The sequence below is a fragment of the Plectropomus leopardus genome, chromosome 16, assembly GCF_008729295.1.
Source record: "Plectropomus leopardus isolate mb chromosome 16, YSFRI_Pleo_2.0, whole genome shotgun sequence".
Lineage (NCBI taxonomy): Eukaryota > Metazoa > Chordata > Actinopteri > Perciformes > Serranidae > Plectropomus > Plectropomus leopardus.
The window spans coordinates 6,824,216-6,849,561 of NC_056478.1; the positions used below are offsets into that span (position 1 = coordinate 6,824,216).

General features: G+C 36.6%; 1 long non-coding RNA gene across 1 annotated transcript in view; it reads right to left on the minus strand.

Annotated features, from left to right (window-relative positions):
• Nucleotides 1-1,286: 1,286 nt before the first annotated feature.
• The window catches only part of LOC121955208, a 66,016-nt gene continuing 41,956 nt past the window's right edge, over nucleotides 1,287-25,346 (minus strand). Inside the window, exon 3 of the long non-coding RNA XR_006106616.1 lies at nucleotides 1,287-1,453. This is a non-coding gene — a long non-coding RNA (uncharacterized LOC121955208). The remainder of the gene's footprint in view (nucleotides 1,454-25,346) is intronic.

The window sequence follows — 25,346 nt, forward strand, 5'->3', positions numbered from 1 at the left end:
GTTTTCGACGTTCCTCTGAACTTGAACGTGAACCTGCAATCTCATGGTTTACGAGTAAGTGTTTTAACAAACCCTGGAGTGAGATATTTCACATGGTGTAGTACTTCTAGGGCACATAAATTCCAGGTCATGTTGGTGTGCATCATTTGTAGACCAAACCATGAAAATTTCATGTAAATTAATTAATTAATGAACATTAAAACCAAAAACTTATTTGCAATGTTGAGTTTGACCCTTATCCAAGGCAGATAAGTTTTACAGCTTGCAAGAGAGGAGTGTGAAGTCCAACTTAAAACACAGCTAAAATGTCTGAAGGTTTAGCTCAGATGATTAGAGTGCTTTCTTACTGACTAGGAGGATGTTGCTTCAAATCCCACTCAGGACAGATGAACTTTGGTGGTTCAGACAGCTTTTCCAAAATTCACAAAGGAAAACCAACACTAAAAATAGTCTAAGTGCCAGTTGGATGAGCTCTAACAGTTTTTCAGGTTGTGAGATTGAACTTTATCCAGGAATTCTAAAGACTGCTGTCCAAACGAGAGTGAGAAACAGAACGTCAAAGCAGTTAAAGTGTCAGGAGGTTTGGCTCAGTGGGTAAGACAGCCTGTTGGTGTGTCTGAGGTTGTTTGTTCGAGCCTGTTTGGTACAGGTGACTTTTAAAGGTTGTAAAATTCCATATCGACTCTGGTTGTTTGTGGGGTATGTGGCAGAGAGAGAAAAAAATTCTAATAGGCAAGCGTGGTACCACCCCAGCACAAAACCCCAAATGTCCAAGCAACACATAATACTGTAAAAGTTTTGCACAGACCTTTGATAACTTTTCATCACGAACTGGTTAAGATTGGACCCACCAAAGTAAAGTAAATCAGATTAATCCTGTAGGACAAGTTTGCAAAAGTAGGCACCGGTTAATTTCGGACCCTGCTGACAGCATTTACCGTTATCTCAAAGAAAGATAATAAAACGCAGTTATCATGATAATTAAAATGTGAACGGTAACCAAAGGGGAATTTTATCCTGATTATCGTGATAACCAGTAACTGTTTCAGCCCTTACCCGTACGTTGTCACCTACCCTGACACAGTTTCCCTCAGAAACAGAATCTCTGTGCCCCTAGTGGCCACTGGGGATGTCACATGAACAGATATTTTGACAAGAAATCAATACCAAAGTTCTCAAAACATGACAGGCCATTTCTGTTTGTTAGTTTGCCATGACTTTTTTTTAATAACATATCATACAATGTTTTTTTGGAACATTCTTACATACTATATCATCAGAGGCTGGGTACTATTACATTTTTATGACATCATTGCTATGGCTATTCTTATGATGTGCTTTTCTGTATCTTTTTTAGGACATTTTTATGGCATATAATACCACAGAGAAGACTAAGCGCAGGAGACGAAAACTGAGGTGTCATCCATGTTTCATCTGGAAACTCTGCAATCATCTGGAGAGAAAAGAAGAGAAGGACAATGTAAGAATACAACTACAACAACTTCTACAACATCCATCCACTGTAGTAACATTTGTATGCACCCACAACTTTGACAGCCTTGCCCAGAGGTATTACGTTTTCAGGCTGTCCATCCGTAACATTCCCTGGACTGCGATATCTCAGGAATGCCTTTAAGTATATTTTTTAAAAATTTGCTCCAACATTTAGCTTGACGTTAACTTACGGCTGCTTTACAGTAAAACTCCTCCAAGTGATTTAATGTCCAGTACTGCCTTTCTTTTGAATACCAACCCTGTAAGAAATGTGAATTGGACTTAAGCTATTCAGATGTGACATAAAATGACAGGTGTCTACTGTCTCTGTTGTGGCCATGTTTAATACTGATAGAAAAATGCAAACTGAATCCATTCGTCTCATGTAAAATTGTGTCAAAAAGTACTTCTACAGCACTTCGTAAAAAATTGCACCAAAAAGTAATACAATAGCTGATGCTCTAAAACTGCTTCAAAAAGTAGTAGTATAGCATGTTGTCCCATACTGTGTCAAAATTTTACACTGCAGCATGTTATCCAAAAACAAGTTAAAACGTGACACTATAGCATGTCTTTCAAAATTGCATCAAAAAGTCATACTTGAGACTGTTGTCCAAAATTGCTTCAAAATGTCATATTAGAGCATGATGTCGAAATTTTTCCATACTGAAAAATGATTCCAAAATACTCATGTCATCAAAGAAAGCCATCCAAAAACAAACGCATTTCAAAAAAATTACTGAAAACATCATAGCATAAGATAGCAAAAAACATCAAAATGTGACATGTCCAAAAACAAGCTGAAAACCACAAAATATAGCATGTCGAGACATGTCATATTATGAAATGTTGAAAAAATGGCTAAAAATATCATAATATAGCATATTGAAAAATGACTGAAAACATCATGGTATAGTATGTAAATAGTGTAAAAATATGTCCAAAAAACTTCTGAAAACCACATGAAAAAGCATTTTGAGGAGGACCATTGTCTATAGTAAGTGGTTTACAGCTGATTTTGGGATATGTCAATTTTCACCATTTTTGCCATACCATAGCCTTGCTTCTTCGGTAATTTTTTCCACATTCTATTTTATGGGGTTTCTGGACGTTTTCGGATGTTTTTTTTACCACTGTGTCCTATGACGCGCCTCTAGACGGTATGCTAAGTTGTTTTCAGCTGTTTTTGGGATATGTCAATTTTTGACAATTTTGCCATACTATAGCCTTGCTTCTTTGGTCATTTTTTCCACTAATCTATTTTATAGGGTTTCTGGACGTTTTTAGATGTTTTTTTCACGACTGTGTGCTATAAGGCGCCTTTATATACTATACTAAGTGGTTTTCAGCTGTTTTTGGGATATGTCAATTTTCAAGAATTTTGCCTTGCTTCTGGCAAGATGGCAAAATTGTCAAAAATTGACATATCCCAAAAACAGCTAAAAACCACTTAGTATAGCAAGTAGACGCATTTTATAGCACACAGTGCTGAAAAAACATCCAAAAATAGCCAGGAACCCCATAAAATAGCACAACAAAAAACTGACCAAAGAAGCAAGGCTATAGTATGGCAAAATTGTCAAAAATTGACATATCCCAAAAACAGCTAAAAACCACTTAGTATAGCATTAAAAGGCATGTTATAGCACACAGTGGTGAAAAACATCCCAAAACAGCCAGAAACCCCATAAAATAGCACGTCAAAAAAAAAAAAGACCAAGGAAGCAAGGCTATAGTATGGCAAAATTGTCGAAAATTGACATATCCCAAAAACAGCTGAAAACCACTTAGTATAGCATATAAAGGCATGGTATAGCACACAGTGGTGAAAAAACATCCAAAAATGTCCAGAAACCCCATAAAATAGATTGTGGAAAAAATGCCCAAAGAAGCAAGGCTATATATGGCAAAATTGTCAAACATTGACAAATCCCAAAAACAGCTGAAAACCACTTAGTATAGCAAGTACAGGCATGTAATAGCACACAGTGCTGAAAAAACATCCAAAAACAGCCAGGAACCCCATAAAATAGCACATCAAAAAACTGACCAAAGAAGTAATGCTATAGTATGGCAAAATTGTTGAAAATTGACATATCCCAAAAACAGCTAAAAACCACTTGGTATAACAAGTAGAGCCATGTTATAGCACACAGTGGTGAAAAAAACATCCAAAAACATCCAGAAACCCCATAAAATAGCACGTCAAAAAAAAAAAAAAAAATGACCAAGGAAGCAAGACTATAGCATGGTAAAATTGTCGAAAATTGACATATCCCAAAAACAGCTAAAAACCACTTAGTATAGCAAGTAGAGGCGCGTTATAGCACACAGTGGTGAAAAAACATCCAAAAACAGCCAGGAACCCCATAAAATAGCATGTAGAAAAAATGACCAAAGAAGCAAGGCTATAGTATGGCAAAATTGTCGAAAATTGACATATCCCAAAAACAGCTGAAAACCACTTACTATAACATAAATAGGCATGTTATGGCACACAGTGATGAAATAACATCCAAAAATAGCCAGGAACCCCATAAAATAGCACATCAAAAAAATGACCAAAGAAGCAAGGCTATAGTATGGCAAAAATGTCGAACATTCACATATCCTAAAAAACAGCTGAAAACCACTTAGTATAGCATATAAAGGCATGTTATAGCACACAGTGGTGAAAAAAACATCCAGAAACACCATAAAATAGAATGTAGAAAAAAAGGCCAAAGAAGCAAGGCTATATTATGGCAAAAATGTCGAAAATTGACAAATCCCAAAAACAGCTGAAAACCATTTAGTATAGCATCTAGAGGTGTGTTATAGTACACAGTAGTGAAAAAACATCCCAAAATTTCCAGAAACCGCATAACATAGCATGTGGAAAAAATGACCAAAGAAGCAAGGCTATAGTATGGCAAAATTGTTGAAAATGGACATATCCCAAAAACAGCTAAAAACCACTTAGTATAGCAAGTAGAGGCGCGTTATAGCACACAGTGGTGAAAAAACATCCAAAAACAGCCAGGAACCCCACAAAATAGCACGTCAAAAAAATGACCAAAGAAGCAAGGCTATAGTATGGCAAAATTGTCAAAAATTGACATATCCCAAAAACAGCTAAAAACCACTTGGTATAACAAGTAGAGCCATGTTATAGCACACAGTGGTGAAAAAAACATCCAAAAACACCCAGAAACCCCATAAAATAGCACGCCAAAAAAAAAAAAAAAAATGACCAAGGAAGCAAGACTATAGCATGGTAAAATTGTCGAAAATTGACATATCCCAAAAACAGCTAAAAACCACTTAGTATAGCATATAAAGGCATGTTATAGCACACAGTGATGAAAAAAACATCCAAAAACGTCCAGAAACCCCATAAAATAGCATGTAGAAAAAATGACCAAAGAAGCAAGGCTATAGTATGGCAAAATTGTCGAAAATTGACATATCCCAAAAACAGCTGAAAACCACTTACTATTGCATAAATAGGCATGTTATGGCACACAGTGATGAAAAAACATCCAAAAATAGCCAGGAACCCCATAAAATAGCACATCAAAAAATGATCAAAGAAGCAAGGCTATAGTATTGCAAAATTGTTGAAAATTGACATATCCAAAAACAGCTGAAAACCACTTAGTATAGCATATAAAGGCATGTTATAGCACACAGTGGTGAAAAAACATCCAAAAACGTCCAGAAATCCCATAAAAGAGCATGTCAAAAAAATGACCAAAGAAGCAAGGCTATAGTATGGCAAAATTGTCGAAAATGGACATATCCCAAAAACAGCTGAAAACCACTTAGTATAGCAAGTAGAGGCGCATTATAGCACACAGTGATGAAAAAACATCCCAAAACATCCAGAAACCCCATAAAATAGCATGTGGAAAAAATGACCAAAGAAGCAAGGCTATAGTATGGCAAAACTGTCGAAAATTGACATATCCCAAATTGTCGAAAATGACGTATCCCAAAAACAGCTGAAAACCATTTATTACAGCAAGAAGATGCGCATGTTATAGCACACAGTGGTGAAAAAACATCCAAAAACGTCCAGAAACCCCATAAAATAGCACGTCAAAAAAAAATGACCAAAGAAGCAAGGCTATAGTATGGCAAAATTGTCGAAAATTGACATATCCCAAAAACAGCTAAAAACCACTTAGTATAGCATGTAGAGGCATGTTATAGCACACAGTGGTGAAAAAACATCCAAAAACGTCCAGAAACCCCATAAAATAGCACGTCAAAAAAAAAATGACCAAAGAAGCAAGGCTATAGTATGGCAAAATTGTCGAAAATGACATATCCCAAAAACAGCTAAAAACCACTTAGTATAGCAAGGAGAGGCATGTTATAGCACACAGTAGTGAAAAAAAAACATCCAAAAACAGCCAGGAACCCCATAAAATAGCACATCAAAAAAATGACCAAAGAAGCAAGGCTATAGTATGGCAAAATTGTCGAAAATTGACATATCCCAAAAACAGCTGAAAAACCACTTAGTATAGCAATACAGGCATGTTATAGCACACAGTGTGAAAAAAAACCTCAAAAAAAACGTCCAGAAACCCCATAAAATAGCATGTGGAAAAAATGACCAAAGAAGCAAGGCTATAGTATGGCAAAAATGTCGAAAATTGACATATCCCAAAAAAACAGCTGAAAACCATTAGTATAGCATCTAGAGGCATGTTATAGCACACAGTGGTGAAAAAAAAAAACATCCAAAAATAGCCAGGAACCCCATAAAATAGCACGTCAAAAAAAATGACCAAAGAAGCAAGGCTATAGTATGGCAAAATTGTCGAAAATTGACATATCCCCAAAAAACAGAAAAAACCACTTAGTATAGCATATAGAGGCGCGTTATAGCACACAGTGGTGAAAAAACATCCAAAAACTGCCAGGAAACCCCATAAAATAGCACGTCAAAAAAAATGACCAAAGAAGCAAGGCTATAGTATGGCAAAATTGTCGAAAATTGACATATCCCAAAAACAGCTGAAAACCACTTAGTATAGCATATTGAGGCATGTTATAGCACACAGTAGTGAAAAAACATCCAAAAACAGCCAGGAACCCCATAAAATAGCACATCAAAAAAAAATGACAAAAAGAAGCAAGGCTATAGTATGGCAAAATTGTCGAAAATGACATATCCCAAAAACAAAAAAAAACCACTTAGTATAGCAAGTAGAGGCATGTTATAGCACACAGTGGTGAAAAAACATCCAAAAACGTCTAGAAACCCCCATAAAATAGCACGTCAAAAAAAATGACCAAAGAAGCAAGGCTATAGTATGGCAAAATTGTCGAAAATTGACATATCCCAAAAACAGCTGAAAACCACTTAGTATAGCATCTAGAGGCATGTTATAGCACACAGTGGTGAAAAAAAAACATCCAAAAAACAGTCCAGGAACCCCATAAAATAGAATGTGGAAAAAATGACCAAAGAAGCAAGGCTATAGTATGGCAAAATTGTCGAAAATTGACATATCCCAAAAACAGCTGAAAACCATTTAGTATAGCAAGAAGAGCGCATTATAGCACACAGTGGTGAAAAAACATCCAAAAATGTCCAGGAAACCCCATAAAATAGCACGTCAAAAAAAATGCCCAAAGAAGCAAGGCTATAGTATGGCAAAATTGTCGAAAATTGACATATCCCAAAAACAGCTGAAAACCACTTAGTATAGCATGTAGAGGCATGTTATAGCACACAGTGGTGAAAAAAAACATCCAAAAAACGTCCAGAAACCCCATAAAATAGCACGTCAAAAAAAAAAATGACCAAAGAAGCAAGGCTATAGTATGGCAAAATTGTCGAAAATGGACATATCCCAAAAACAGCTAAAAACCACTTAGTATAGCAAGGAGAGGCATGTTTATAGCACACAGTAGTGAAAAAACATCCAAAAACGTCCAGAAACCCCATAAAATAGAATGTGGAAAAAATGACCAAAGAAGCAAGGCTATAGTATGGCAAAATTGTCGAAAATGACATATCCCAAAAACAGCTGAAAACCATTAGTATAGCATCTAGAGGCACGTTATAGCACACAGTGGTGAAAAAAACATCCAAAAACAGCCAGGAACCCCATAAAAATAGAATGTGGAAAAAAATGACCAAAGAAGCAAGGCTATATAGTATGGCAAAATTGTCAAAAATGACATATCCCAAAAACAGCTGAAAACCATTTATTACAGCAAGAAGATGCGCATGTTATAGCACAGTGGTGAAAAAAAACATCCAAAAACGTCCAGAAACCCCATAAAATAGCACGTCAAAAAAATGACCAAAGAAGCAAGGCTATAGTATGGCAAAATTGTCGAAAATGGACATATCCCAAAAACAGCTGAAAACCACTTAGTATAGCAAGTAGAGGCGCGTTATAGCACACAGTAGTGAAAAAACATCCAAAAACAGCCTGGAACCCCATAAAATAGCACGTCAAAAAAAATGACCAAAGAAGCAAGGCTATAGTATGGCAAAATTGTCGAAAATTGACATATCCCAAAAACAGCTGAAAACCACTTAGTATAGCATGTAGAGGCATGTTATAGCACACAGTGGTGAAAAAAAACATCCAAAAACGCCAGGAAACCCCATAAAAATAGCACGTCAAAAAAAAAATGACCAAAGAAGCAAGGCTATAGTATGGCAAAATTGTCGAAAATGACATATCCCAAAAACAGCTAAAAACCACTTAGTATAGCAAGTAGAGGCATGTTATAGCACACAGTAGTGAAAAAACATCCAAAAACGTCCAGAACCCCATAAAATAGACATGTGGAAAAAATGACCAAAGAAGCAAGGCTATAGTATGGCAAAATTGTCGAAAATGGACATATCCCAAAAACAGCTGAAAACCATTAGTAGTATAGCATCTAGAGGCATTTTATAGCACACAGTGGTGAAAAAACATCCAAAAACAGCCAGGAACCCCATAAAATAGAATGTGGAAAAAAATGACCAAAGAAGCAAGGCTATAGTATGGCAAAATTGTCGAAAATGACATATCCCAAAAACAGCTGAAAAAACCATTTATTACAGCAAGAAGATGTGCATGTTATAGCACACAGTGGTGAAAAAACATCCAAAAATGTCCATAAACCCCATAAAATAGCACGTCAAAAAAATGCCCAAAGAAGCAAGGCTATAGTATGGCAAAATTGTCGAAAATTGACATATCCCCCAAAAACAGCTGAAAACCACTTAGTATAGCATGTAGAGGCATGTTATAGCACACAGTGGTGAAAAAACATCCAAAAAAACGTCCAGAAACCCCATAAAATAGCACGTCAAAAAAATGACCAAAGAAGCAAGGCTATAGTATGGCAAAAATTGTCGAAAATGGACATATCCCAAAAACAGCTAAAAACCACTTAGTATAGCAAGGAGAGGCATGTTATAGCAAACAGTAGTGAAAAAACATCCAAAAACGTTCCAGAAACCCCATAAAATAGAATGTCAAAAAAAAATGACCAAAGAAGCAAGGCTATAGTATGGCAAAATTGTCGAAAATGACATATCCCAAAAACAGCTGAAAACCATTAGTATAGCATCTAGAGGCACGTTAGCAGCACACAGTGGTGAAAAAAACATCCAAAAACAGCCAGGAAACCCCATAAAATAGAATGTGGAAAAAAAAAAAATGACCAAAGAAGCAAGGCTATAGTATGGCAAAATTGTCGAAAATTGACATATCCCAAAAACAGCTGAAAACCATCAAGTATAGCAAGTAGAGGCGCGTTATAGCACACAGTAGTGAAAAAAAACATCCAAAAACAGCCAGGAACCCCATAAAATAGCACGTCAAAAAAATGACCAAAGAAGCAAGGCTATAGTATGGCAAAATTGTCGAAAATGGACATATCCCAAAAACAGCTGAAAACCACTTAGTATAGCGTGTAGAGGCATGTTATAGCACACAGTGGTGAAAAAAAACATCTAAAAACGTCCAGAAACCCCATAAAATAGAATGTGTCAAAAAAAAAAAATGACCAAAGAAGCAAGGCTATAGTATGGCAAAATTGTTGAAAATGGACATATCCCAAAAACAGCTGAAAACCACTTAGTTTAACAGGCAGAGACATTTTATAGCACACAGTGGTGAAAAAAACATCCAAAAACGTCCGGAAACCCCATAAAATAGCATGTCAAAAAAATGACCAAAGAAGCAAGGCTATAGTATGGCAAAATTGTCGAAAATGATCGTATCCCAAAAACAGCTGAAAACCACTTAGTTTAACAGGCAGAGACATTTATAGCACACAGTGGTGAAAAAAACATCCAAAAAAAGTCTAAAAAAACCTATAAAAATAGCACGTCAAAAAAATGACCAAAGAAGCAAGGCTATAGTCAGCAAAATTCTCGAAAACTGACAAATCCTAAAAACAGCTGAAAACCACTTAGTATAGCATGTAGAAGCATGTTATAGCATCAGTGGTCAAAAAACATTAGAAAACGGCCAGAAACCATAAAAAATAGCACATAAAAAATGACCAAAGAAGCAAGGCTATAGTATGGCAAAAATGTCAAAAAATTACATGTTCCAAAAACAGCTGAAAACAACTTAAAACCTCTTTAAATAGCGTGCCGAGACATGCCATAGCATAGAAAGTTGCAAAAATGTCCAAAACTACCATAATATGACATGTCGAAACAATGACCCAAAAAGCAAGGTATGCAGTTTGTTGTCCAGCATTTTGAGGACAATAACAATACAGATTGCAAAGAAGGGGTCCAAAAATCAACATTAAAATGTTGAAAAAAGCCATAGTATATTATGTCAAACAATGCCATACTTCAGCATTTCAAAAATAGCTAAAAAAGGTCATCATTTGAAATGTAGAAAAAAAGTTTAGCATTTTGATGGAGATTATAGAGTAGTATATAATGTCAAAGAAAGGGTCTAAAAATCAACATGTTAAAAAAAGTCCCACTTCAGTTTGAATGTATGTGTGTGTGTGTGTGTATATGTCTGTATGTACTGTTGTAGGTGTATATATATATGTTTATGTGAATAGGAATGTATATGAACATATCTGTATGATTACATATGTATATAAAAAAAATCAAAAAGGGGGTAAGATTTGATGAGTATTTTTGGTCACCCTCCAGCTTTTGTGACATTATATACTATGTTTCTTTACTGAATATGTATAGTGGGAATCTGATATTTGTATTGCTCATAATTGTATTTTTTGTCATCTTATTTTATTTGCCGTGTTTAAAATAAAAACCAATCAATCTATCTCTCTATCCATCTATCTATGTCACAAATGTATGTTGAAAAGGTAATGATTCCAGTTGTTGAAAAGAAGTAATAGTATAGTAATTTGATGATGATTACAATACAGAATGTTGAAGAAAGGGTCCAAAAATTGACATTAAAATGTTGAAAAATGTCATTGTTTAGTATGTAAAAAAAACCATACTATAGCATGCCAAAAGGAGTGGAAAAGTCATCAATATAAATGTTGAAAACAGTTTGATGACAATTACAATTCTAAATGAGGAAGAAATGGTTAAAAAAAATCAGTATTTCAAATTTGAAAAAAAAAAAAATTAAAATATAGAATATATATTAAAATTATAAAATTTAGAATTATATAATTTATTTTTTTTTAGAAAAAAAATGGAATAAAAGTATAATATAGCTTGTCATCGAAAATAGCACATATTACAGTATGTTTAAAAAATACCATGAAAAAAACCACATAATATTTGTTATCCAAAACAGCATTATAAAAATATAATATAAAAATACTTTAGCTTGTCATCCAAATCAGCATGAAAAATCCTGCATAAAAATGAGGCATAGTACAGGATGTTAAAAATGAAGCAATAGTTTAGTCAGTATGTAAAAAATCATTGTGTAGTATATTGAAAAATGTCACAAATGTATAGTATAATGGAAAAAAGTCATAACATAGTAGTATGTCTCAGGAAAAAAATACATTATATCGTGTTGAGGTAAAATGAAAGTCGTATGGTATGGTGCGGTGCAGCACGGCATGGCATGTCATTGGTTAAATTTCACTAAAAAATGCCTTCTGGGAAACGTAGTAAGTGACAATTTGAAGAAAATCTGATAAAACAGGTGTACAGAAAGAGATATAAGAAAAAAGCAAATAGTTACTCATCAAATTCACTTCAAAGTTATATTTTCTACCACATGAATTGGGGGAGACACATTCCTGACATGACGCTACTGTGACAAAATCTACTGAAACAGCTTCACTCTCAAAAGGTAGAAAAGCCCTAACTTTCCACAAATGCCTTTGCAAACCACAGATCGCAGATACTGCTTAACAACAAACAGACAAAGAAACAGAGGTGAAAACCCCTTTGCCAGAGATAATAATAGCAAACAGCTGGGACCTCTTGTACAGAACTATGTGTCTCTGTGGTCTTTTTCATCACTAGAATAGGGAAGAAAAAATCTCTATATCAGTACAGAAAGTAATGATGGATGATCACAGTGGCCTGGACCCTGTTAACGTTTTATTGTTGTAAAAATGCTTGCTGAGATGAAATGTCGGTGTTCTTTTACCATTACAGCTCTCTCTAATGTCCATCACCTTTAAAGAGCTCGAGGAAACCATCATCACACTTCAGCGCTTGATTTCTGCCTGACTCATGCGTGACCTTGGAACATCCTATCAGAGGGCTTAAAAGCACATATCACAATTTTATCGTTCTTTGACTTCTCTGAAAAGTGTCTACACTTTTTTAGCTTGTCCCTTAAGCCACTCTGGTGACCACATGCTGTGCAGAGAACCAAATGGGATGGCAGCAAAGGGCAGCGTGAAATTTTGAGGAAAGATATACACAGTGACAGGGGCTGGACAGGCCTATTGATGGAGGGGAGGCAAAGGAATGTTTGTTGGCCCTGGACCTCAGTTACTGAAAAATATGATCAATCAAACTGTTCATAAACGTAGTATAGAAACTATACTAACTATATGACAAGTGACATGACCATAACTAGAATACTGCCTCCATGCACCAGTCAAGGTGAAATTACAGTTTGCATCCATGTCTGTGAAAACATGGATGCGTCAGTTTTCAGGGGGACACCAAAGGTTAGTGTCACCAATTCAGTGTCTGACCAAATGTCTTCCCTTCTGTTCCTGAGTTATGACGTTGAGTAATGGCCAGGACACTATGATGTCATGGTTGACCGTTGACCTCTTGAACATAAAACATCAATCATTATATTCAATCAGTTCATCCTTAAGTCCAAGTGGACCTTTGTGCCAAATTTGAGGAAAATCCTTTCCAAGAAGGAAACAGATGCAAGGTCATAGTGACCTTGGCCTTTGACCTATGACCACCAAAATCTAATAAGTTCATTACTGAGTCCAAGTTAACAATTGTGCCAAATGTGAAGATATTTCTTTAAAGTGTTCATCAGATAATGCACTTACAAGAATGAGATTGACGCAAGTCAGTGTCCTTGATCTTTGACCTATTCCCAACAAAATCAAATAAATTGTGATTTTTGTTCTATCTTAATTATTGTATAAGGTATTTAATTTAAACATTTTTAAAGAACACATGTTGTATGTTTATTTTTTGAGTTTGTTTTGCACTGTTTGTTGAGCAATGTCTAAAACGATTTTCTGTCGCAACGGAAAACAAAGATTACTGAGTCTCAATCTTGAGTCCAAGTAAATGTTTGTGCTAATTTTGAGGCTATTGTTGGCACGGAAGCATAAAAACAGCAACAACTCTATTTGGCAAAAAGTCAAACTGCAGCAGGGCAACAGGCAATCAGCCCAACCTGGTATCAAATTTGTGCCATCCACTTTCATTGACAAAAACTGTGGGCTTGCATATTGTTGTTTCCCACACTCAAGGTACTTCACCTTGCAAGGATGGGTCTATCCCTACAAAACAGCTACTCGGGCCAAGTGCAAGTAAAGCACCATTTTAAAACAATTATATCCAGCCACTGCACTTAATTGTATAATAAATATTAATAACAGCAGCAAACAAGGACATTTCATGTCACATATTAATTCAGAATTATATTAATTTCTAAGTTACATCCACCACTGAAACCAAACTGTTTTAAATCAGTAAAAAAAGAAGAGAAATTAAATTTCAGCTTTAAAGAAAATGGCAAAAGAGTAGTCGGGTGTGATCTTATTGGCTCCTCATGGGGTCTTTTGATGACTGTGGGCTCCCCAATACAACCCACTGCTGCACATTAACAGTGAGCAAATCAGGAGCCATTATTCCCTTTGGACTTCAACTTTTTCATTTTCAAAGACAGCTGCAAATTGAGCTACCGGAGCTCTTCTCTTTTGTCTGGAAGAAGTCATACATAGCAATCAGCAGCAAAATGTATTTGCTTCTAAACTTGTTTCATTGACACATTACACTTCCATACTAAACAAATATGCCCACAATAAAAACAGTAAACTTAATATAGTAAAATATTTATGCTAAAATGTAAGTTAACATTACATTGTGCAAGAGACATAATTACACGGTATGACAAGATTACTTAAGTAAAGTGGAAAAGCTGCTAAAATGTGCTTGCAGTAAAATGATACAAAGCAGCCATGAATGAATTAATTTACTGTGCTGAATGCCCTGCAGAAAATGTCTGTCTGCTCTAAATATGAATGAATTACACTTGTATAAATTACACTGAACTGTTTGCTACTGTGCTTTGAGGTATATGACGTGATGCCGGTGCATGTTTTCAACCATCATGACAAGTAGTTTAAGTAAAAAGGATCCTGCATAATGTGTAAAGGTTTGATTCAATAGATGGTTTTTATGTCTCACTCAAGCTAAAATTGAGGAGTCAAGCGAAATTCAAATTCAAGCCAAAACGTCACGCTAAAACCAAGCTAAAAAAAAAAGAAATCAAGCAAAGAACTGAGCCAAATCCAAACTAAAATCAAGCAAAAGTCAGGCTAAAACTTAAGCTAAATATCAAGCCCCATCCATGTCCCTAAAATCCCAAGCTCAGAACATACCTTCAGCCAGGGTAAAATCAAGCTACAATAATGTGTTTCAACCATCAGGACGAGCAGCCAAAGTCTGCCGATAAAATAACCTGCATATAACAGAAATAAAGGGTCAGTTAAACAGATGCATTTTATGTCTGGCTCAAGGTAAACCCAAGCAAAATGTCGAGTTAAAATCAAGCTAAAAAATCAGACAACAAATCATACAAAACAATCAAGCTAAATACAATCTATAATCAAGCGAAATGCAAGCTAAAAATAAAGCTAAAATCAAGCAAAAGTAAAACAAAAAAAATAAAGCTAAAATCAAACTAAAATAAAGCTTAAGTCAGGCTAAAATCTGAGCTAAATATCAAGTCCAATCCAACCTGAAGTCAAGCCAAAGTCAAGCTAAAAATCAGGTTAAAAATCAACCAAGAGTAAGGTACAGTAATGTAAAAGCTGTGTGAAAAATCAAGCTGAAGTGAGGCTGAAACAGAGCCAAAACATCAAGTTAATGTCAGGGTAAAATCTAAGTAAATCTACTTTCCACTTTTTTTCAGCATTTCAGAAAACATGACAAATGTCTGAAATGTTTCGGTGTTTTGGAAAATGTAGCTTTTTCTGAAATGTTGTGTTTTGACCTTCAGGGCCACCATATAAAATCAAGCTAAAGAAAATCCAACTTAAAATCAAGCAAAAAGTTAACAAATAAATAACTTAATAAATAACTACACAGAAAGCTAGAATTCAACAATCTAATCAAATCAGTTGGGGAATAAGCTAAAGTCAGGCCAAAACCAAAAAAGCTAAAAATGACAGCGGGGGAAAGAGCTGGCACTGAAATATTCCAATGTGACTTCCAAACAATCCACAAAAAAAACATGCGACTGTTTGACAGTCGCTAAGAGACGACTGTTAGTGCAACATGTCTCAATTAAAGAATGACCTTCAGTCATTATTCTACTCTTTCAAATGTGGCACCTTTCGGAGACCAGCAGTGAAATGTAACATGAGACTGTTGTTTCTACCTCGTCGTCTCTTTAGTCTTTTTTCACTCTTTGAAGCTGTCATGTAGTGGAGCCCCCAGAGATGGTCCCTAAGGGCCGCCTGCCCACAAAATCACCTGCTCCCATGGGAGAAGAGGCAGAGCTGATGCAGAAGACAGAAAGCTGGTCTCTGTCTGTCTTTTGTCTTCCTTCCACAGTCTCCAAATCCTACATTTTGAGATTGCTGAGCTTCATTAGCGATACAGACCCGGGTTTGTATTTCAAAGCTGTTATCTTTGGTATTCATTAAGCTGTACATTGTATACCGCTCCATGACAGTATCAAGAATATTAAAGAAATAAGAGGGAATAAAATGCAAATTTTAGCACTTAAGTTGTAAACCACTTCAGACTTTTTCTAAATATGTATTTATTTAATTCGCTCTAATGCCAGTCTTTATTTTTCTGTCTGTTTTGAAAGCCAGCCTCACTCACATCATCAGTCTCACTTGTTGCTTTTCTGTCCCGTCTCACATTTAAACTGATGCCTCAAGGGAACGACTGAAGGTGTGAACTGGTCCTTTTAGAGGAGAAAATGGAGTTCACGCAAACCAGCTGACATTTAAATTCTCTGAGGATCAGGCCAGAGATACTTTCAGACTAGACTTAGCCACCAGAACTTTTATTTAGCAGACAATATGTTTATCAAACAGTAAGTTTGGATATGTGTGAGAGCCAATGACTGACAAACAGACTGCCGATCAAGTGTTAGTGTGTTATGATCTTTTATTGGTCTTTTTATCTATTTAATTCTATTTTTAGTTCTTATATTCATTTTATTCATTTGTATTATCCTCTTTAAATGGTCTGTTTTTAGTTTGTTTTTTTTTTTTTAAATCAAATTTAATATTTTTTTATTGGTTCTTACTGTTATTTCTTTCCGTTTTTTTTGTGATTTTTTTTTTATTTCAATTTTTGATGGATTTGATATATGGTGAGTTAACGGCTTTGTTTGTGCCTGCAAATTGTACATCTCATTTTATACAGCATGTTGTGCTTCCACCTGGAATGAAATGTGCTATATAAATGAAGCTTTGCTTGCTAGAAACACTGGCAAGATACCTATGAAAGGTGCAAATTTAACGTATTTGTGGTTTGCAGGAAAGAAAAACAATGCTTCTATTTTCTTCTGGCAACTTCAAATGTCAATCGTACTCCCTCTAGTTTAATTTTGTTTTATGTTAACACCGACATCTCCACATTTGCCATTTGTGCTCTTCAGTTAATTCCAAATGCCACCGAGGTTTTTTGAGGACATGAACGAGGAGACTGAAATTTGTGAGGGAAAAAGAAAAACATTATTATTGTATTCCATTTTGTTCATTTGTTTGAAGGATGGCTGCCCTGGTGTTATGATGAGTCATTAATCCTTTTAGTCTTTTTCATATGCCTTGAGAAACGATATTTGAAATTGAAATACCACCTTGGCAATTTCCTTATTTTCATTATCAAAACTGCAGCACATTTTGTATTCTCTTGGTTTTGTCATGAAGGCTTTATTAAGTTAATGCTGTCTGGTCTGTCAGTGATAAAGTGTGAGTCGAGACACAGCACAGGTCTATTTTAAAGGTGAAAATGTGGTCCATCCCTAACAGGAATATAAAGCAGTTCAATGAGCTGCCAGCTTAGACCTATTTAGAAACATGTGAAAAGAAATGTCTGCTGCTTTCAAAAGACTAATCCTACGACACCACCTCATAGGGCTTTTTCTCTGCATACTTCAAAATACAAAGCTGATTTCCTGAATTGAATTTAAGCAAATGAAATCCTCTGGGTGGACAGACTTATTGTTCAGCTTTACAACTGTTTCCTGTTTGATGCATTTGGAGGAAATTCAATTCCCTAAACAAAAAAAAACTTTTTTGACTTAATGATTCTGAGCAGGTTTCTCTCTTTGTGAAAAGATATGACAAGTGACATGTTTTCTTTTTTCACATTTCCTTTATTTCCTTTAAAGCCTTTTCTTGCCCGCCATCCTGAAAACCTTTTTGCTCATATTTTATGCTTGTGTCACACATCGCTCCATTCAGCCCGCAATTCATTTTGTAATGGCTTATAACTTTTCTACATATTTTCTTACAACTTGTTAATCCCTCGCACTATTTGTCCCAAAGACCCTACAGTATGTTCCAATTCTCTAATACCAGTGTGTATTATTGACATGCAGCATGTGCTCAGAGCACTATTTTCACTTTTTACACAAATAAAATCAATATACTTTTGGTATTTATCCAGAAACATTGATCAAGCTGCAACTTGAGACCACTGCTGCCAATTTCACATTTCAAAACCTTAAAGCTGACATTTTGTTCTCCCAAAAATGTCTTTCTCTTTGTATGCTTTCTGAACTATCACTCGAGCTGTCATCTCACTGTCCACATTTTTCCCAGCAGGGAGGCAGCTGTTTCTGTTGTGCTTTGCATTTTGGGATAAGAGTGTCAATCCAAAAACTGCATTCATCAAAGACACAGTGTCATATTTCGAATATGCGTGTGTTTGCTTGTATTATGGTATAAAGGCCAATTTTTCTTCTCTGACAAACTGTAGTTAATATATAGTGAAGACAGTCAAATGTCAAGTCGGGTTTTTGACAACTGTTGAAAGAGTCTGATTTTAGTTAGAATTAAGCTTTTGCTAAGGTCCCTGTAGTTACAGGTGCCATGTCAACCAATATTTATCAGCTATATCTACATAACTGATTCAGCAAACATTAGCTGTGTGAGTTGTTTCAAACACCTTCTCCACCTTCCTTGTGTCTCCTCTCCTGACATAAACGACCTGTTCTCATTCCCAGGACGTCAAATACAGGAGCTTGGTCAGTGGTCATCACGGTCTGAGTCCAACAAACAGTATGAGACATATTTGACATTCAGCTAACTCCAATGTAAACCCTTTACAACAATGACGTAGTATAGAGAATGAGAAAGTCTGCGTAGGTGGATGGGTCAAACAAACACAGGACTTTCACCCAAATGACTGGTGTTTGTACCCTATGTGAAACAATGATTTTTTAAAACTACATTAACAGTAACTATGTTTAAGAAGTATTTCACCAATATTAAGAGAGTCCTAATAAAACTAAGCCATCTATGCAGTAGAGAGACGTAAATACTTTTGAAAATGGTGCGACATGACCAGAGAAAAAAAAGCGTTAAAGGACCTTGGAATTGGCTTTTACTTAAAGGCATAAAACCTACAACTACCAGAAAGCATTGCACCAATAAACACTCCCGCTGGTTACTGATGTAATGCAATCTTGTCCATTTGACACAATGGCGGCCGGCAGGATCTCGTAATGCAGTTAAGCAGTAAGCTAAAATATGTTTCTGAAAACATTTGAAGCTACAAATGTACAACGCTGTAAACGAATACTGGTTTGTATTCCTGTTCACACATTCTTGCCATTACAGCAAAACGGGGTGTTTCTGAAAATATTTTAGGCAAGAAGTAGGTAGTGTATTAACATAATCTTGATTTATAGTCGATTAGAACTCACTGGTTTTACCATTTGATCAGATTTTGGTCCGAGTTTGAGAGAGAGTGGGGTAGGTCTGCCTCTTAATCAGCTGTGCACTCTTTGTGCCCGTGGAAGGTGCAGCATGGCCGGCTGGCAATACAAAAATGCTGAAGTACAGCCAGGAGTTCAAGCAACAGCTCCAGGAGAGAGCAAAACACCGTCAAATGACGTAAATGACGTCATGTAAGGGTTAAGGTTTGGGTGCCATCCGGTCGACTGGCGGCATATCATAACATCGTAAAAGGTGGCTTTTGGCGTTGGTATCTTGTGCCAAAATCACTGAAAAAGTTGCAGTATTTGATGAGTTCGAAGTGAGAACAGACTGGAGTTACCTTAAATCAAACAGGGCAAGACAGAGCCATCACTCTTGAGGAGAAATCCAAAGTTTGACAGACTTGCCGTGTCTAGTTACGGTTGCTAAGCGATCGCTCTTTGGGAAGGGGAAGGGTTAAACTTTGATGGCGTACCAGCTGTAGAAAACGATGCTCAGTGCTTCACTTGCTAATGTCGACATCCACCAACACACATTGTGAGACTCGGGCTGAGGCACCTGATGTGGAGGTAAAGGAAGTGACAGGCCAGTCCACCCCGCTGACAGAGAACAATGACAGCTTGATTGACTCGGGGAGAGATGTAAATGAGCCACTAGCGTGCCCCACGAGTGTGAAGTGACAGGTTCAGTCCTGCCGTCAGCCCCCTCTCAACCGCTACTTCTTAATGCGATAAGAAGCATTAATTAACCCCCAAATGCTGCCTCCCATACTCTTACTTACATACTTAGTCTTTGTTTTCGTTTCTCTGTTCAGTGTGTATTACATCTTTCCATAAACCATCTCTGTCTGTTTGTTTCTCTTTTTGTGGCTCTTCACTCATCTCAACTCTCATTCATGAGCTCTATTCTTGTATTTTTTCCATAGAGTCCACTCTGTAGCCTTATGTCAGTTTATTCTCAAATAATGTGTCTTTCTGCATGAAAAAAAGTGATTTTTAACATTTTTCCTGATTTATTGGACTACCTTTATATAAATGGCTCCGTACAAGAGGAATTTAAGATCACTAGAAATAGAGTGTGTTATCTCATACCCACTTACTTTGTTATTGACTCGTCTCAGTAGCTAAAAACAGTAGTGCAGCTGTGATTTATGACTTTTTAAGAATATCTAATCTTCTTTAATCACCTGGAAAGTGTGATTGATTCCTTTGTGTTTTCTTGCTTTGACTGCAGTAACACTCTGAACACCTGTCGTACTCTACATCACATATCCGCCTGCAACTTAGTCAGTAATGCTGCTAAGCAACAGCAAATAAGCTTCCAGTGCAGCATTGGATTGATTTTAAGTTATTTTCATCACATTCAGAGCTTGATTGTATCTCTGAACTTTCAGCCACTCAGGAGGATAAATGCAGCTGTACATTCGCGGACAGTATCATGAAGTTGTCCATTATGGAGCCATGTTGTTTTTAACAAAGCTACATGATGAACTGTGTCACAATATGAGGACAATTCATTTGCAACAGTAATTATAGGTTCATTTTTCAGGGTTCCCTGGAAAAGCCATGGAATTTCAAAATCACATTTTCCAGCCATGGAAAAGTTGAGTAATTAGTAAAAAGTTTGTTTGAAAGTTTGTTTGTATAACGAAAGTGTTACGGTAATCTTTTGTGGATGAACTTCCACGTAATGTAACACAACAGCTAATTTATTTTTTTGTAGCTGTCAGTGTAAGGTTGCTCTAATGTGTGTTTATTCACGATGTTTTGCAATTTGCAGATACATTTCTAAATTATTCCGTTCTGTCTCTGTCCTCACATATGCCAGCTACTTGAAAATATAATTGAATGTCATAGTTTGAATGCGACATATTTGAAAATGACATTTGTTTTGATGCTCTGAGATTATGATATATGTTAATGTCATGCCTCCATGCCGGTGATAGCCGCGGACAGAGGCATTACGTTAGTGGGTTGTCCATACATCTTTTAGTCCGTCCCATTCTTGTGAAGATGATGTCTCAAAAATTCCTGAGGGAATTACTTCAAATTAAGCAAAAACATTCACTCGGACTCAAGGATGAACTCATACATTTTTGGTGGCCAAAGGTCAAGGTCACTGTTACCTTGTCTGTTTCATTCTTGTAAAGATCTAAAGAATCAGTATAGTTTCAAGGTGGGCACCAAAGGTTCTTGAGTTTTGGCCTTAAACATGTTTTATGAGGTCACAGTTATCTTGACTTTTGAACTTTTGACCACCACATTCTTATCAGTTTATTCTTGACGCTTGTGCCAAATTTGAGGAAACTCCCTCAAGGCCACCTTAATGCCGGATGCAAGGTCACACTGACCTTGACCACCAAAATCTAATCAGCCCATTGTTGAACCCAAGTGAATGATTGTGTCAGATTTCAAGAAATTCTCTCAAGGTGTTCTTGAGATATTACTCTCACAAAAACAAGATGATTGCAAGGTCACCATGACCTTTGACCGTTGATCACCAAAATCTAACCAGTTCATCCTTGAGTCAACTTGTGCTAATTTGAAATAAAATCTCTCAAGGTTCTCTTGAGATGGACAAAGTCACCAATGACGAACAAAATCTAATCAGCTCAAGTGAATATTTGTGTCAAATTTGAACAAAGTCCTTCGAGGCGTTTAATATCACGTTCACAAGACTGTGCTGGATTGACGGACGAATGGGCGGACACACGGACAGACAATCTGAAAGCATGATGCCTCTGGCATCGTATATTGCCGGTGCAGAAGCATAAAAAAAGCATTGGATAGGTGTGGGGAGAAACTCACACCTATACAGCGTTAAGTGAGTGTGTGTATGAGACTACATATCCATGCGTGCGTCCCTATATGAATTAAACTTAGAGCCATGTGTCAGTAATGTGTCAGACAGCCACTTGTACCCATTTTATTCCTTCCAACATGACAGTCTGAAATAAGTGACATTTGGAAGCAACGGTAAACTGGACATGTGGGCTTTGCAATCACGCCACCGTCTAACAAGCAGACAAGTGGCTTAAATGGCTACCAGCCGTGATTTGTCTAAGCTGGCACTCAGACATGCACCTGCAGAGTGCCTCCCCACCCGCGGCTCTCACATCAGTGCGCACCAGATGGACGTCCGTGATGGGGAATAAAAGTACAAGTGTGACCTGGAGCTCCAGCCATCCGCAAAACCTCTACGCACGTGACAAAAGGGTTTTTCGTTGACAAGTCCAGCAGCAGCAGAGCCTGGAGATAACTCACTGGAGCCAAATGTGCAGTATGATCACACACTTTGCATATCTAATCAGATAAATGCATAAAGTTAATTATCCCCAAGCTGCATGAGGACTTTGGAACATCCCCCAGCAGTGAAACCGAAGCTCTCTGAAACTCATAGCTCCAGGCAAGGTTTATGAAGCTGATGTCCAGGAAATGCATTAGCCATCATGCAGATTTCATGCTTTTATACTGTGTTCTTCACTATAACCTCATGATAACAGCCATAAGAGCCACTCTGTGTTTCTGTACAGAAATGAGGTAATCTTGAAACATAGCAGGCCATTCATCATCCCGACTGTCTCTGGATGCTGTCAATCCACAGCAAATTGAATCGTTAAAGGAAAATGATTGAGAGAGACAGTCAGACATGCTGTTTTCTGACGGATGTGGTGAACCTCATACTTAACAGCATCAAAGCTTCTGAGGAAAAGTATGAACGCAGCGGGATGAAAGAGCGAGCACAGTAATCTCTGACGCCGTGAAAGCGCACATGGATTTGAACCCCATGGATTTCTTCTACTTCTGAAAACAAAAGACATTAAAATGTCCTCTTTTAAGGATGAAGTCAATTCTGCTTTTCTATCCACACAATGTTTGTGTAGTGTGTTTAATCTTAGGAGGCTTTACATCAGAGACCGAGGCCTGGATCAAAGTAAACTTGACCCCAATGTCCAGTTTGTTTGATTGGTGTCAACAGTGTGTGCCGCACGGGGCACGTTATGCCGATCTCTGCCAGAGTCCACTTAAAAAGGTGCTTTCAAGTACATTTCACGTGTACTTTGGTATTTACTGGAAAAAAAACACGTCAGTGGACAGATATTTGACGCAACTACAAGACGTTATTAAACCAGCGGGGGTATGGAGAGGGGTGCGATCATACTCAGGTATGGTACAAATAAATTGCACCCAACAGTAAACTGGCTTACTCCCTCTGATCACAATTGCATTGTCTAATTTTATATTGTATTTCTATATTTTATTTTGTCTTTTTAATATTGTGTCTGCTTTTATGTTGATGATGTAAGGTGACCTTGAGTGTCAAGAAAGGCGCCTATAAATAAAATGCATTATTATTATTATTATTAACATGAAAACGTCCCTAAAATATTATCATCTGCATAAAGCATTTCCACAGTTAAATCACAGACAGACCTTCTCATTAGTTTGTCCAGGATACTACAGTGTGAGTCATAAATAATAAACACAGACACACAAAACACAACAAGTCCCCATAACTACATGAAAAAAACAAGTTTGCCAATGACACCCAAAAAACATATGTGATTGTTAACCTGACCGTTGGAGAGTACCAGCTACAGACACTACTATTACTGTGGTCATTGCGAAAAATTTAATGCATTACACATTACTTGTTACATTTACAAAAGAAACACATTACTGTAAAAAGTAATATGTTCACTACATAAGCTACTTTAGTGTTACTTTACAACATTAACAGAGTTGCATTGTCTAACTAAATGTAACTGTAAGTCAACAATATAATGCTAAGTATGCCCACATATCAGCACAATACAAGGTTCAATCGGGAAAAAAAATCAAGATGGCACTGCAGGATAACTACCTCAAAATGAAACTACATCAAAACAAAATACCTTCCTAAAAATACCTAGTAGAAATATTAATTACCTTATTTAATGTATCATATCATATATTATTAAAAAATAATATGAGACAAGGCTTCCTTACACGACTAGATGATGACAGACATAAAGAAAAAGAAATAAATATGTTCAAACTGCATATGTACATACATTTAACAGGCCAAACACACATTCGAGTCACTCACTCACTAAACCGTGGCTCTACAGCAGACTAGTCCAGCTTATCTGACGTGTTTATTACTAAGCGCTGGTTGTACCCCATGAGGAGGAGTCTCTAAAATCGTTTGTCAGACAACCTGTCCCCCCATGGAGTCAGCCCAGACTACCCAGACTGAAAAGCCTCTCCACAGGCGCACTAGACGCCATTGTTGTTGTCAGCACTTTTGATGATCAGCCCATTATGCATATAATTAAAAAACTTATAATGGATATAATATAATGGAAATAATGACATAATTGTGTGATTAGTGTGCTGAATTTAAAAACAGTAACACATTACGTTATAGCATTAATGGTCACAGTTTTAAAGCTACAGTTGGTAAATTTTATGGAAATCACATTTCTCTATATTCTTAAAGACAGACACACTTCAGATGTTTTCTTGCACATTTAGTAATGTCGTTAGAAGTTCCACAAGGAAAAAAGTTGGCAGAGGAATATGATTTATTTTACAGATTCTTGGTCTTTTTTAGTGCTATGTGAATGAAGACAGTTTCAGCAAATATAACAAAAAGTTGGGTTAAAATAAGCCTTTTTGTTATGTATATTAAGTTACATAAATTACAACTAACATATGTAAATTGTCTCACGCAGGACACAAACAGCTGTCTCCTGGATGAAAGTCCTACATATGTTTGAGCCAATCTCCCCCTTCAGCTGACTTTTTTTCTCTTTATACTTCACCTGACATCCTTCTTTGCTCCTGTCATAATTGTTATTTTCACCAACGTTTACCAACTTACAATAAACACAACTATGTGTAGAAATATGCTGCTTGCACAACCTGTGCAGCTAATTTTCTGGGAAAGACGGCCTGCAAAAAACAACCACAGCACTGTAAGTATGTAAAGATCCTTGTTGTCTTCTTACACTGGACCTTCCTTTCATTCTGCATTCTTTTTTTTCTATTGCAACTTATTCTTAATGTGCCTACCCAGGTGCTTATGATCTTAAACCACTAACAATGAAAGTAGACACTATAGATATATTTATATTTATAAATATATAATCTTTAAGACGGCTGAGACTAAAGGCAAAGTATTTGCTGCAGAAGAGCACTCACCCTGAGCCCTTTTCAGTTTGAACAACATATGTTTCGACTCTTGTCGACGTGGGCGGTGGAAATCTAATGTTGATCGTTACTAAATAAAGAGGTTGCATGTGGTGCAAATATTCAGAGGGCGTACAGACT